At 38.8% G+C, this 13844-nt stretch overlaps 1 long non-coding RNA gene across 1 annotated transcript in view; it reads left to right on the forward strand.

Annotated features, from left to right (window-relative positions):
• Positions 1–12587, forward strand: part of LOC106962591 (uncharacterized) — a 47574-nt gene extending 34987 nt beyond the window's left edge. The window contains exons 2-3 of the long non-coding RNA XR_001428005.1: positions 2763–2833; positions 11509–12587. This is a non-coding gene — a long non-coding RNA (uncharacterized LOC106962591). The remainder of the gene's footprint in view (positions 1–2762; positions 2834–11508) is intronic.
• The last annotated feature ends 1257 nt before the right edge of the window (positions 12588–13844 follow it).

Below are 13844 nucleotides of genomic sequence, written 5' to 3' on the forward strand. Positions count from 1 at the left end.
AAAAAAGCACTGATGCTATAATTGGTAATAAAGAGAGCTTGTTTAACGTTTCTGAGCCTGAGGTGGGATATAAAAAAAGGCTCCTGCATGATGCTGCTGCAACAGGCCAGTTGACACTGACTACTAAACACCAGGGATTCCTGCATTTGCTTCATTATAATATCATCTGGCTTTGCTCATTATTTGCAATTATAAATTCTTTTGTGATTTTCCCCACTCCAAAAAAAAAAAAAAAAAAAAAAATTAACTATAATAACCAGTGAATAAATAATGCAGCACTCCATGTCTTATTTATCTCTTTGTTCTCAATTAACATCAAATCATTATTTGAAAGGTTTGTTGTTATTAGCACTCTCTGTGATTACAAGAGCTCTCAGTTAAATAGACAAAAGGGTTTACTGAGTTGCCATCTATGGAATATGTCCTTTATCCCACAGGCTGGCACTGTTGGTGTGCACTAATGGCTATTAAGAGTAAATTACACGTATTTGTAAAGACAGGAATGGGTTGTTGCATCTGGTGCTGGTTGGGAACGGTGAAATAGAGGAAAACTATTCAGGTTGCCAGTGAGGCTGCTTCTTTTATACCTGAGTTCCTGTTGCATTAAATAAACAAGACCTACAGCTGTGCTTATCAGTTTTTGTTGTTGTTTTTTTTTTCATTAACATTTTGCTTTGGAAATGAACTTTCTACGATAATATCTATGACAATAAAGTGAAGAATATCTTGTAAAAATGTGTAAACAATCTTTCAAGGATAAAAAAAAAAAAATGTTGTTTTTTTTGTGGTGGAAGCAATGTGCCGCTGTATGGAGCGGCTTTCCATTCAGCTGAGGTCACAGGGGTCCCCTCACTCCCATTGTCACTTCTATAGCCTCAAGGCTGCCACATTCAGGCCCGTCTCACTCAGCTCGCCCTCCAGCCTCCCCCGCAGCAGATTCTGCTGTGCTCCGACAACAATGCTTCGGCCGTTCTATATATTTATCCAGCCTTGTTGATGGTGGCTTATTGGCCCCGGCAATGGAAGACTGAGGGGCTGCGCTGCAAATTAGTGACAGATCAGTTAAGCATGACCTCAAAAAACCCTTGGCCTTGTTTAATTGGCAGTGTAGAAGCAGACTAATTGTATAAATTGGCTGGTAATGAGATCCAGGCTTATTGTGAAAAACAAGATAATATGTGAAAATGAACACAAACAAGCCTGGAGCTTTTCTACCTCCTGGTCTGAGAACTTGGTATTTCTGTGTTGTCAATTCTTCCCAGTTGTTCTGAGGTAAATTCTTCTAAATGCCACCTTTTTCTTAACAACAAAATGTCAAAAACCCTGAGACGTACATTCCCTGCGACGGACTGGCGACCTGTCCAGGTGGTACCCTGCCTCTCGCCCCACAGGCACCCCTCGCAACCCCACTAGGGATAAGCATGTAGGATAACGGATAGATGGATAAAATGCACATACTCATGACAATGAGTTGGTTTGGGAATTGTAGGCACTTTGTAAGAATGAAAAGGCCAGTATTGAACTCTCAGGCAGTGACTGTTTGATACCAGTGGTCTATATCGGGGAGCAAAAGACAGCGCGAGTTACAATAATTCTAGCCAGATGTGAGATGTGACTGCCTCCACTTCATTTAAAGCCTTAATGCAGCAACACAGTTTTTGACTGAGAAAACTGAGATAAACTTAAGACGGTTGTCTAGTGAAAGTGTAGAGTGGGTGTATATTATCATAGCACTGAAACTTGTGGATAGAAAATTGTTCAGTTTAAGGTGTTTTGAATTTTGCCCACTTCGCTTGGAGTTTTCTTCCTGGTAAACAGGAAATCAGTTCTTTCCACCGTTGCTGCGTGTTTACTGAGGATAAGCGATTGCTGCAACATTAATTTATCAATGTGATTAACTGTCCACTCCCACCACGTACCGGTCTGGAGTCTGGAGAAGGAATTGGTGCAAAGTCAATGACTCTAGGCAATTAGCTGTGCTTCCCTAATTAAGTAACCAAGGAATTATGTAATGTATGTAATTTCATTTGAATCTGCCTGTATGGTTGGATTGTATTGGGTTACCTTGAATATTTATATCTGGATATAAATTGAGCTCATTTGTCCTTTAAAGTCCTAAGAGATGGCAGCAGCAATGGTGAATTAGTGCTATATAAATAAACAGAAATATCTTTTAGGACTCGTATAATTTGAAAGACCACATTGACAGTGTTTTTTACACAGTTGTCATTTTTTAACAAAAAATGATCAGTTACAATTCTTACATAGTTTCAACGGTGTGCAGAAAAGAAAAGATGGCTCAGGTGGAGTGAGTGTACTCTGGCCTGGAGCTTCATGTTGCTTTGTAAGCTCCCTAACAGAGTTACAGGCTCTTTAAGAGACACACTTGAACTAGCAGAGCATGGCCTCCAAATAAATCACTCGGTGTCGGTGCTGGATGGAAGATGGAAAAGTGAAATAAAACAACTGGTTTATTATGCAAGCTATTTATTAGTGAAATCTGCAGATGGGAAGGTAGATTAATGAGGTAGCTGAGGAGAGACTGCAGAGCAGACTTATATTATCGACAACTATGAGGACCGAGAGGCACTACGGCTGTTTTAGCTCATCTGTCCCACAGTCAAGAGTTTGTGATCCCACTTGCTTATTTTGCAAACTGAAACGATTATAGCTACTTTTTTAATTTGATGTTAATTTTAGTCAAATGAAACTACACTCGAAGAATGTGGCATAAAATGGTCTTTTTCTCTGTTACTCTGCAGGTTTTTTACATGAGTTCAAAGTCAACCAACCAGTGATCGCTGGAAGCTGGGGATTGAGTCTTTCAGTTTTTGTAAGTATCACTTTGCCTCTTCAGCTGTCTCTGTCTTGCCACGTCTCACACCCCCCCGCTGCCTGTCACCCACACCGAACACCTGCATTAAATGAGGTGGACAATTAGATAGACTCACATTGTATGCACAATTAAACAGTTTCAGGAACAACAGTGCTGACAGACCCTTTTCCCCAAATATCAGCCTATTTTTGTTGGAATTGTGCATCGAAATTTATCTTTGGAAGCTTTACTTTAAACATCTAAAGAGACGTAGCAATATTATTGCCGTGAAATCAGATGTACTTTAAAGCAGTGTTAAATACGCCTGGATCCTCTCTGCACGAATATTACGTTAACCCTCTTTTTGCAGCTGCAGGCAGTGCAGGTTTTCTAATGAAAATCTATCCACGATATTAAACAAATAAAAGTCAGGAACTTAGTTGATATTATTCTTCTCTTATAAATGTCATTGGAGTTGCCACGGGAATCATAATATTGTGGCTGGGAAGCTCCTCAATAACAGCTTTTGAAATGTCTGTCTGAATTCAAAGTTCATGGCCATTTACCATTGTTTGATCATGCTATTTCTCATCACACAATGCCTCCTGCTCACAGGAGAGCACACCTGTCAACCACAGACCTGTTTCTAGCACTCAGTCATCTGTCAGTCAGGCTAGGTTTAACAAGCAATGGATTTAAATACAAACAGGACATTTCACAAGGTAAACTATATTAACAGCACTGCACAATAAACGATTAACAGAACAGTTTATTGATACAGATTGCAATGATGTGGCATGGTATGGTAATCTTTGGTAAGAATACTGTGGTTTTGTTTTATAAAACGGACATAGAGGGCACAATTTGCTTTCGTTTATAGCAAAACAGAACAGATCATGTAAAACTGCATGTCAATTGGACATGATAATTTGTTTTAATTTAAATTGTTTTTTCTTGTTTTACTTTTTGTCTGTTTGAAATAAAGAAATACAATTTTAAAAAAGAGTAAAAAACCATTCGTACTGCTGCTAAAATAAGACATGATGATTTGATCAATACAGCTAACATTACTAAAATTATATTAAAATTGTAATAACAGTTGTAGTTCTCAAGTTTAAAAAAAAAAAAAAAACATTACCTGAGTAAAGGGCCCAGTACGGTTGATTCATGGTCACGTGGTTTTCAGATGTTCGTTTTCTCACAGGCCCTTCATGGTCCATAAGACACACCGAGTAGAGCTCCTGTAAAACTCCTCGCGCTGCAGCAACGTCATGGTGTTTGTTATTTGTGTGTTACAACAAAACAGTAAAGCACAGTCATCTTGGCAGAGAGTAATGACTGCTACATGCCCGCACATTTGGAGGAGGAGGAAGTAATGATTGACAAGCCGCAGTATCTCATTTTTGTTTTCATTTGCTTTTTTTTTTTTTTTTTTACCTTTTTACTATGGAACTTTTTGTGTTTGGAATAAAGATATGATATGATATGACAGCAGTCTATGAACATAAAGAAGTTGGATAATGCAAAATTAATATGTGTAGGTTAAACGATCAATCTCTGTGTAAGTGTTTTTTGACAATAAGTATAACAATGACTATTGTTTTCAATGTTTAATCTGTGCCTTTACTTATTCAAAGTTTTTGCCAAATATTTCCAACCCCCAAACAATAACAAGAATCAGGTGAGAAAAATGCAAACACCAGAAAGCAAATAAAAAAAAAATAATAATTAAAAAAAAAAAAAAAAAAAGCACGTGGTTGAACATCTTATTAACATCATGTTACCGGCACGTGCTGGCTAAAAAAGGCGTTTCCTGATGCTAATCAGGTTTGAGCATACATACACTGAACTGACGTGTTTATGTTGAAAGTTTGCAAGGTTATTAGTCTCCTGTCATTATTTGTTACAGAAGATAACCCGGCATGAATCCCCAGCAGATTAACTGTGGTTCCACCCCTCCCACCCCCCTTTCACATTTAGCTAGATTTTCATACAATCAAGAATCTGAATATTTTGACTTAGAGGCTTAATTAATCTTTAAAAATGACTGGAAGTAATCTAGTTTGTGCGTCTGATGTAACATGCTTAATTGGACTCATTCAGTCTCCTCTGGAAACACCTGAGAGTACATTGCGACCACCTGAATGGATGTACACTCTGTTAATTTACCGTTTATCTAATAAGCTGCAGCCACAAAGCCTCTCAGCTGTTCGGGCCGGTGTTGATGGGCCACCAGTGGGATGCGGGGAGCCATTTTGAGTGAAATTAAATAAACACCACTTCATCCTAAAATGAAAATGAAAAACCGGTGAATGACCTCTCTGTGTCTATTATCCAACAAATGAGTCTCTTCAAATCCACTGACCCTCCAATGATTGTGGTCAATATGCCAAACAGAAATTGCATGACAATGATTTTAATTTAATCAACCACGAAGACTTCAGTAAATCCCAAAGCTGAGTTGGTCAATATTAATTGTTTAGATGTCGATGGTGGAAAATGTGTAAAACTTACTTCAGTTTTATTGAGCTTTTCCATAGAAGCGGCTCGCAAAATCTATCCTTTACCTGATGGTTACATTTTGTGCAGTGTTGTTATGCCCACTTTCCATTCAAACAGCATAAAAAAAGATAAGAGTAAAAGGCCAATGTGGATTTTTCTGTTGTCCTGCTTCGTATTTTACATACCCTTTTTATTATGAGATAGAGTTTTTCCCTCTACTCACTCCTGTCAGAGAAGAGGACCAGAGAAGATGCCATTAATCTTCTTTCACACCAGCTGTAGAAAGCAATGCATAACTAAAAGTCTGGTAAAATGAATTAATGATTTCAGCCATGAGCTTTTCTCCAGCTGATAATGCACCACAACCCTAGAGTGTGAAATCCTTGTTGCATTGTGAGTAGCCGGTTAATTGATTCACAAATTATTTAAAGTTTGTGGTGCCCAGGGGAGCACTACTGTCTAATGGCAGCCCATTTCTACAGAGATAAAGGAAAAAAAAAAAAAACCCTCCTCAGCTAAGATACTACATTGTAATACTGAGCTAACAAGCATAATTTGGTCCTCAAGAGTAAAGCTATGTACATTTTGGATCTATACATGTTCCTCAATGCAGACTTTATCGCATCCTAATCCTGTGATCCAATTGGAAATGCTGCTTTAATCAGACTTTTCGTTTTTCTCAGTTGTAGTTTTATTATTTCTAGAAAGCAAGAAATTAAGAATGAACTCAAACAACCCTAAATAGTTTGATTTCAATGTCAAAATTGTATTTTTTGGGCAATGGCACATCCAGCCAAAATGTTCATAAATATGTCATTATGTGTGTGACTTTTTATTAAATATACGTCATTCAAACATTCTGAAGCTCATAGGAAACTACAAATAAAATTTATGGAGCAGTTAAAGGTGAAAGATCACATATCATAATTTTTAGAACTCTTTCAATTCTTTTCAAGTTTGCAGCTTCTACTTATTTCCATTTCTGAAAACAAGAGAATTGTAGAAGAAAATACTTCTCCACACTTTATCTGGCTCAGACAGTGAGAACACATAAGTTGGAGATGCAGCTAAACTTGCAGGAGGAAAGTTTACCGAAAGTAGTTACTGATTAATTTAATATCATCAACAGGTGTTTTGTACTCATAGAACGATGGCAAAGGAACAGCTTTTCTTATCTGAGAAACATTAAGCTAACAAATAATACCCATAGACACCTCAAACGTTTAGCCACTGTCTCAAAGATGGAGCCACCTATCATTGCTACGGCATAAACTATATGTTGTTCTTCAGCAAAACAAAACAAAAATAAATATTTACTGTATTCCTGTCCTGGAGCCGCCAATAAGCATCTACATATTCAGATGACATACTTTTATTCAAAAGGTCGACTTGATGCCGTGTTTATTAACTCAGTGTCCATATGTGTTGGTAACTTCTCGTGTTAGAGGGCTTGATACATATGAACCACTAAAAGACACTAGAAACATTTTGTTTTATTTTGTAGGATCTCCTCTTTTTAAAGTGTGGAAAAAAAACATACAATTGTTTCAAAATTATGAACACAGTTAAATATGTTAATTTATAAAGGTTTATAATGGGATAACCATAGTTACTAGTGTCACCTGTGTAGAATAGAATGGTGTACAAGCTCACACATTTTCTTATTTTATGCCTCTTCGGCTGAAGTTGTAAGACCTCTGTGTTAATATTAAGAAACCTCTAATATTGTCCCATTAGCAACTGCTGTCATTCAGACACACGGTGTTGGCCTGATTTAAATAAAATGAAATGAAGATGGTTGTTTCTGCTCCCTTGGCTTCACTCATTGCCATAAACATATGCTCTGTGCCCGCTTCTTTCCATCTTATTTATGACTTTAATTTGTTGTGTGGGCTGCACAAGAAATCAAATTTAATCCAATCCTCCCAGGGACCCTGTCATATAATAACATGGTAATTTCTGTGTATCCTTTTGAAAAATGAGAAAATTAATTCTTCCTGACATGTTCTAATTATTCCAGTGTGAACAGGGGATGGGATCCCCTCCCTTCTCCCATCCTCCCCCCACCCCCTCTCCCAGCTCCCTAAGTGTCAGTTGCCGACGGGTGTCGAGGTGCTAATGCTGACCAGCAGCGCGTTTAATTTGAAACATGAGCAGACACCTTTCAACACACCTTCCTAATGTTGGAGTGGCTCACACAAATTAATTCACTACTCATCTGGTAACGCTGACTGAAATTTGTGTGTATGTGTGTGAGCAATGTGTGCATTTGTATGATGTGGTACAGGGACAGTAGCACCACTTGGACTAATTCAGATTAGTTAAGGGAACTGAAGGTGTGTGTCCTTGTGTATCCTACAAAAAGGTGCAGATGCATATTGTCACTGTGTTCTGGTTTGTGCTTTTCCAACTATCCTTTTTTTTTCTAAGGGGAATTTATGAATAGTTTGTAAATTCCTTTTTCTATCCTCATCTTCTTTTTTCTCAAACCAAAAGTAACTTATCAGCCATAACACCTAAGAGAACTTTGAGAGATCTAGTTGACTGTCACCACAAAGATCTTTAGCTAATTATTTTAGCATCGGCAGAGATTTTACTGTTTGCTTGTCACTGTCTGAAATTAATTCAGATTGCTTCTCTTTTTAGGACGACTAAGATTACTGAAACAATTTCCCTTGCCTAAATTACTTTATGTTACTTTCGTATGAGTCATGCTTTTACATACACTAAAGTTTGACATAATTTGGAAATGAGATGTTGATGTCATGGCTTTGTAAGCTTCTTAGGGAACAAGATTTTGGGCATATGTTTTTTTGTTGTTGTTGTTTTTTAAGTGGATATATGTTGTTTTTAAATCTTTCCTTTTCACATTTAAATCATTCAATTGTGTTTTGTCAAAAGTGGAAATGCAATGCTTTGGTCTGAATTCCTCGTTATTATAGTTCCACAAGCCCCTCTTTTACCCGTGTTCTGAAGTGCGTCTGACAGCATCTCATTTTGTTGGCGGACTCTTCAAATGCGAATGAGGTACTTCACAACCCACCGCCCTCCAGATCGCAGAACGTTCCACGTTCTGCGATCTGGAGGGCCACGTTCGGCCATTTTTGTAGTTCGGTGGGAGAAATAAAATTATTTACTGGCCTACAAAACATCCCTGAATGTATTTGAATTATTCTGTTCATGTAATAACACTATTCAAAAGTCGAGCTAAAAGCGAGCACACACTGGTAGTATAGACAGACGGTACATTGCTGTCAAAACTGTCAAAACAATGGCCAGGATATTCACATGATATTTCATATTTCACATTTTTTTCAGCTAATTCCTTTGCTATGTCCATCATTTGCATAGGTGTAACTGAGGTCCTCAATCAGTCAAAGTCTTTCTTGATACTGGTGGATAACCTCTTTGAACTGCCTGGTTAAATGCTATTTTTCTTGGAAATGTACCCAATTGCAAATTAATTGCATGCAATTGTATAAACAAAATATCAGCATCAGACAGGTGGAGTTGAAAAATATAGGGGAAAAAATGCAATAGCCTATCATGAAGTCTAGAACCACAAAACACTGATTAGCTGTGTTATCTTTAAGAAAAGTTTTTCTAACAGATGCATCATAATTACAAGAAAGAGATGATGGATACATGAAAGTTCTTTAGGTCACCATGTGACTCAGACGAGAATGAGACGTCTTCATGGTACTTCCAAGTATACATCCATCCCCACGCTTATCTCCTTGTTACACATCTTCAAACTCTAAGCCATTAGCTAGGATGCTAATCTGCTTTCTCTACTGTGAGCTGTTGAATCTTTTAGTCTTAGCTCACTTTTCAGAAAAATATTGGCGTTGCCCACCATTTTCATACTGGTTTATTTAAGGGAGCGTACAAACCACCTTGGGATGCTGTAACTGCTGCGCTCTGTGCGGCTAACTTCTGTGTCTCGCTGTTTGCTGCGCACTATGTGAGCCCGTTAATGACTGAAGACTGAGAGTGCCGACGTGTGCCAAGACCCACATGGCTGCTGGCGGTGCATTAAATCAGCAGTCAATTTGACTGGAAGTTTGAAATCTGGGCTAGGTTAAGGGATGTGCTGAAGCCGTGTTAATAGCTAGCTTGTTGTCCATATGGTACTGCTTTAATAGAGCACATTTGTTGCAGATGGTGGGAGACTTGGTTAAGCAGAGGCAGCTCTTGGCAGAAGCTCTTTCTTTGAACGGGTGCTGAGCTGCTCGGACTGGCCCATGCCAACTTAGTGAGAGCTGTCCCCCCATCATCAGTGTATTTGTTTTTAAGTTATGGCTGAATCTTAATGGATACAAGTCTTCCTAGAACACAAGAGATTTTGAGCACAATTTCCTGTAATCAGGCAATTTTCTCCAAATTTCATGTCTTTGCATTCTTAGTCTAAATTTAGTTACTTCTCAGCATAGTGGGTCGGCTGAAAAAAACATGAATGCACAATGTAACAGAGAAAGAATATGAACTACATGAGGAGCTATAGACAGAAACTCTGCTCGGTCTGCTCTAATTTATTTGTCTTGCTTTAACCCTTGTGAAAGGTCTGTAAGATTCAAGCGTCCTAGTGACGTTTGCTTCACAGTTAATACATTCAAGATCAAATGAAGTTAAGTACCTATATTTTCGTCCGTGCATTAAGTTTAGAATGAATTCATCGACATCGATGATTGTTGTTGGTTTGTGTGTGCCTGCACTGCGTGCTTTTTGCACTCCCAGAAGTGAGGAGACACGCTTGATCTGCTCTGCTCTGTTTGACGGTTGTTTTCTCACGTTGTCACTGGCTCGGTGTGCTGTGGCATGGTGATGGTATTATGTGCTCTGGGCCCAACAGAGTGGAGAAAAGAGCAGGGCTGCAAGTACCCCTGGCTATGCCACTCCCGCCTCCCCAGACACCTTATTGTGAGAAAAGTCTCGGCTGAGCCCTTTGGGCCTTGTGGAGCCACTGCTTCGCTAAGTGCTGGCCAGGCTGAAAGGCACAGTGTCCTTGGGCTTGGCTCATTCTTTCCATTTTCTCACAGGCTTTGTCTCGTAAGCCACTTAAGCAAGAATGGAAAATGCTAAATTATACCCATGCAACTAAAACTTAAGGTGTTTAAAGGCTGAGATGTTGTTCGTTGTTGGGCTTTTGTTTCCTTTGATTATTTCTTGGTGTTTTTTTTTTCATGATTAGTTTTAAAAGTAGCAGTTCTCACAACAGTCGTGCTTTGTATTGACTCTACTCCTTCTGAACTTTAAGAAAATCAAATTGAATAAAAGGACAAAGATGAGAATAAACATTGAGGATAAATGTCTCTATATTATATTGACATTATCCAAGATATATATATATATTTTTTCAAATCAGAATAGCAGTATATTTTATTAAAACAGAGAAAGAAACTTCAGCAGCCAGTAAAGTTTCCACTGACAAAATCGTTCTGTACAATCCTCGCTCTTTTCCTACCACTTAAACAAAATGCATGAGAGTCGCAATCAATTCTCAGTCAGTCTTAACACAATAAAAAGTGTATATTACACAGACCAATAACATTGCCTAATGGAAACCTGTTTTAAAACAATTTTTGTGTTGTGTCTCCGGTTTTTTTTTTTTTTTTTTTTTTTTTGTGGGTACGGCTTCTGAGCGACCTATACAAGTGGTGACATCATGACCACATCCTTTTGCCTCTTTGGCGCTGTGATTCCCAGCTTGGGTCCCTTGTGGCCGAGCTCCTAGAAGCCACAGCAGCCTCGCCACACATGGGCTGCAGCTGGACCACCGCTGGCTACTCTGAACAGACGGGTTCTGTGGTCACAGGGGCTGGATCCACATCCATATATCTGCACAAAGCCGTGGATACGGGCTGCATGGAGATCAGTAGGCAGGGTTTATTTGATGCTAACATATCATCAGCGCAAACCAATGTTGTATGCAAATCCAATCCCTCAATGGAAAGAGATGTAATTAATGATGTCAGTTCATAAAAAAGAGGATGGATTCCAAGTCATATTTTTTGCTTTAATTAAAGACATAAGATCGTGCATAAGAGGAAGATGTATGATCAATGTGTTTTTCTTTGCTTTATTCTCCCCTTTTCTTTTTTCCTCCTTCCCCATCTCTTGTTGCTCTTCTTCCTGATTATAACTCATTTCTCCGTTAAAAAAAAGATGTTCTCTGTGATTTTTCCTACCAGAACCCCACTCGCTGACATGGAGGGCTTTCTTCGTAGCAGCTTTTTACTGAGGTTAGTTTCATTTCCGTTGTTGCCATCTAGGATCACAGGTCGGGCGAGGGTGGTGTGGCAGGCACACGCTGGGGGGGAGGGGGGGTTAATCTCTCTGACACATTGTTAGCTGTGGACTTTACCCCTTGTGTGTGTGCGTGCGGGTGCACATGTTTGCGTGCGCGCATGTGTTTGTACATTTGAAAGACTGTCCAACATAGATTCTTGCATATTTACCCAAGCTGTCTGTTACAGTTGTGTTCATGTATTGCGTTGGCTGTGAAGCATGCTCACCCTTACAGCCTTGAGTCAGACTGAAAGCACACATCAACAACTTGACGGTCACATACACATGAGCTCGCCCCACCCCTTGCCTCCACTCATTTCACAGTTTTAACAGCCTGCAGGTCAAGCTCTCTGTGTCTTCATACTGCATGCTCTTGTCTGACCACTCTCCTCATCTGCCCCTGCCTTGCTAAACACCCTTATCAGGGCTGGCTGGTTGAGGCAATCACTAGCAAATCAGTCTTGTGATGTACTCTTGTTTCCCCTTTCCTTCCTGTGTTTGTCTTCACCCCTAATGTAAAGATTTGCATTTTTTCTTGTGTGTGTCTGCCTTTACACATCCTGGGATTCTAATTAAAAATGTGTGCTGTCATTACACACAGTGGAAGTAAATAAGCAAGCTTATTTACCATTGGCTCCTTTCCTAGTCAACCACCTTCTCTAGGCTCCAGTGTTGCTCCCTAATTAGGGCTGGCTCATTAAAAGCCACAGCAGCATCTGCCTTTCAAAGCTGCTGTCAGCCAAACTTTACTAAAGCTAATGAATCCTCTTTGATTTCTTTTTCAAAAGGTCACTTATTTGATTAAATTAACAGCATTTTTTTTTCTCCCACAGAACAGTTGGGGGCATTTTAAAAAGAAAGGACAATTTGATACCATTACACTTGCTCATCAAAGCGTCCTTCAGGAATTCAATAGGAAAATGTCTTGCCTATTTGAAATTGTTTTTATTTTTTCTAACAGATGGAATCTCACATTTATTACCTTAAAAGAGGAGGGAGGGGGGCGAAGCTATTTTATTTTAGCATTTCACCAAAAGGGGAATAAACTCTTAGCAAAATCATCCTGTTTGAGTTGACTTTACAAGGACGATTTTTTTTAACACATGCAAATCTATGAACCTTTTAATCTAAATTCTGTTGCACAAGACAAAAAAAAGCAACTTATCACTTACCTTTTAATTGTTTATATTATCACATTCTAACTTTATTTACAGTTGCCGCGCTTGAAAGGTAAAATGCAAACTGAAAAATGTACAATATAAACGACACCGGTTTCTTTGGTGGGGTGTAGCTGATGGTTTTTCAGAAATAAACTTGTTTAATTTTTGAATGCGCGCTACCATTTCTCATTTCTGCTTTTGTAGCAGTCCTGCAAAGCGGATTTATCAGCACCTGTTGAAACCGGTTTTAATGGGCATCCAAAAAGATGAGCAGAGTCGTACATTTTGAACAGTTAACACGAGACGGTATTTTTAAAAGAGAAAAATTAGATCCTTCACCGAATGCTTCTTACCCTTTTCTCCCACTATATGTGACAGGTTTTTCAGTTGTTTTTTTTTTTTTTCAATGCCTTATTGCACCTCTAATGCACACCCTTCTGTCAATGTCAGTTTTAATTAAAGGCAGCAGCAGAAAGATATTATGCACACTGATTGAGGCCCAGACAATCGGGCCAAGATTAAAGGCAGGCTTTGCTTCAGGGTTAGCCCTTTTTGCTTTGATAAGACTTGTGTCCTGGAGTGGGAAGTGGGCTTTGAGGCAGGGGGTGAAATGGAAAGAAGCAGAGGTGGATAAGCACGGTTCTCCATTAAAGAATCCTAGTTTCTTTATTCTAAAAACAAAGTTAGGTCAAAGTGAGTTCTCTAAGCAGTGTCACACATACAAATCTTCTCCAGAGTGGATTGTTTTTTTTTTTTTTTTTTTACTTTTTTTGCCCCAGTACCTCATCACAGATGCTCCTTCTTTCATTAATGTGTTGAGTCATGAGTTTGGTTTTGAGTTGGCATGAGTTTTGGTGGCTACAAATGAAACCACTTTCATTTTTAATAAACACGAAACCTGTTGCACAGTTATTGTGGCAAACACTTGGAAGTCAAACAGTTGGAGTCTTCGTTTTAAGCCCAACTCTCAAGCTTTTGTTTCTGTGTCTGGTTTTAGTAAATAGGGTTTTAAAAAATTCTCTGAACTGAGCCAAAAGTTTTCTGTCTACGATTTGTCACTCAGTCCTCCTCAGCTTCTT

Source organism: Poecilia latipinna, unplaced genomic scaffold (genome assembly GCF_001443285.1).
Source record: "Poecilia latipinna isolate Pla-1442-1.1 unplaced genomic scaffold, P_latipinna-1.0 Scaffold1436, whole genome shotgun sequence".
Classification (NCBI taxonomy): Eukaryota; Metazoa; Chordata; class Actinopteri; order Cyprinodontiformes; family Poeciliidae; genus Poecilia; species Poecilia latipinna.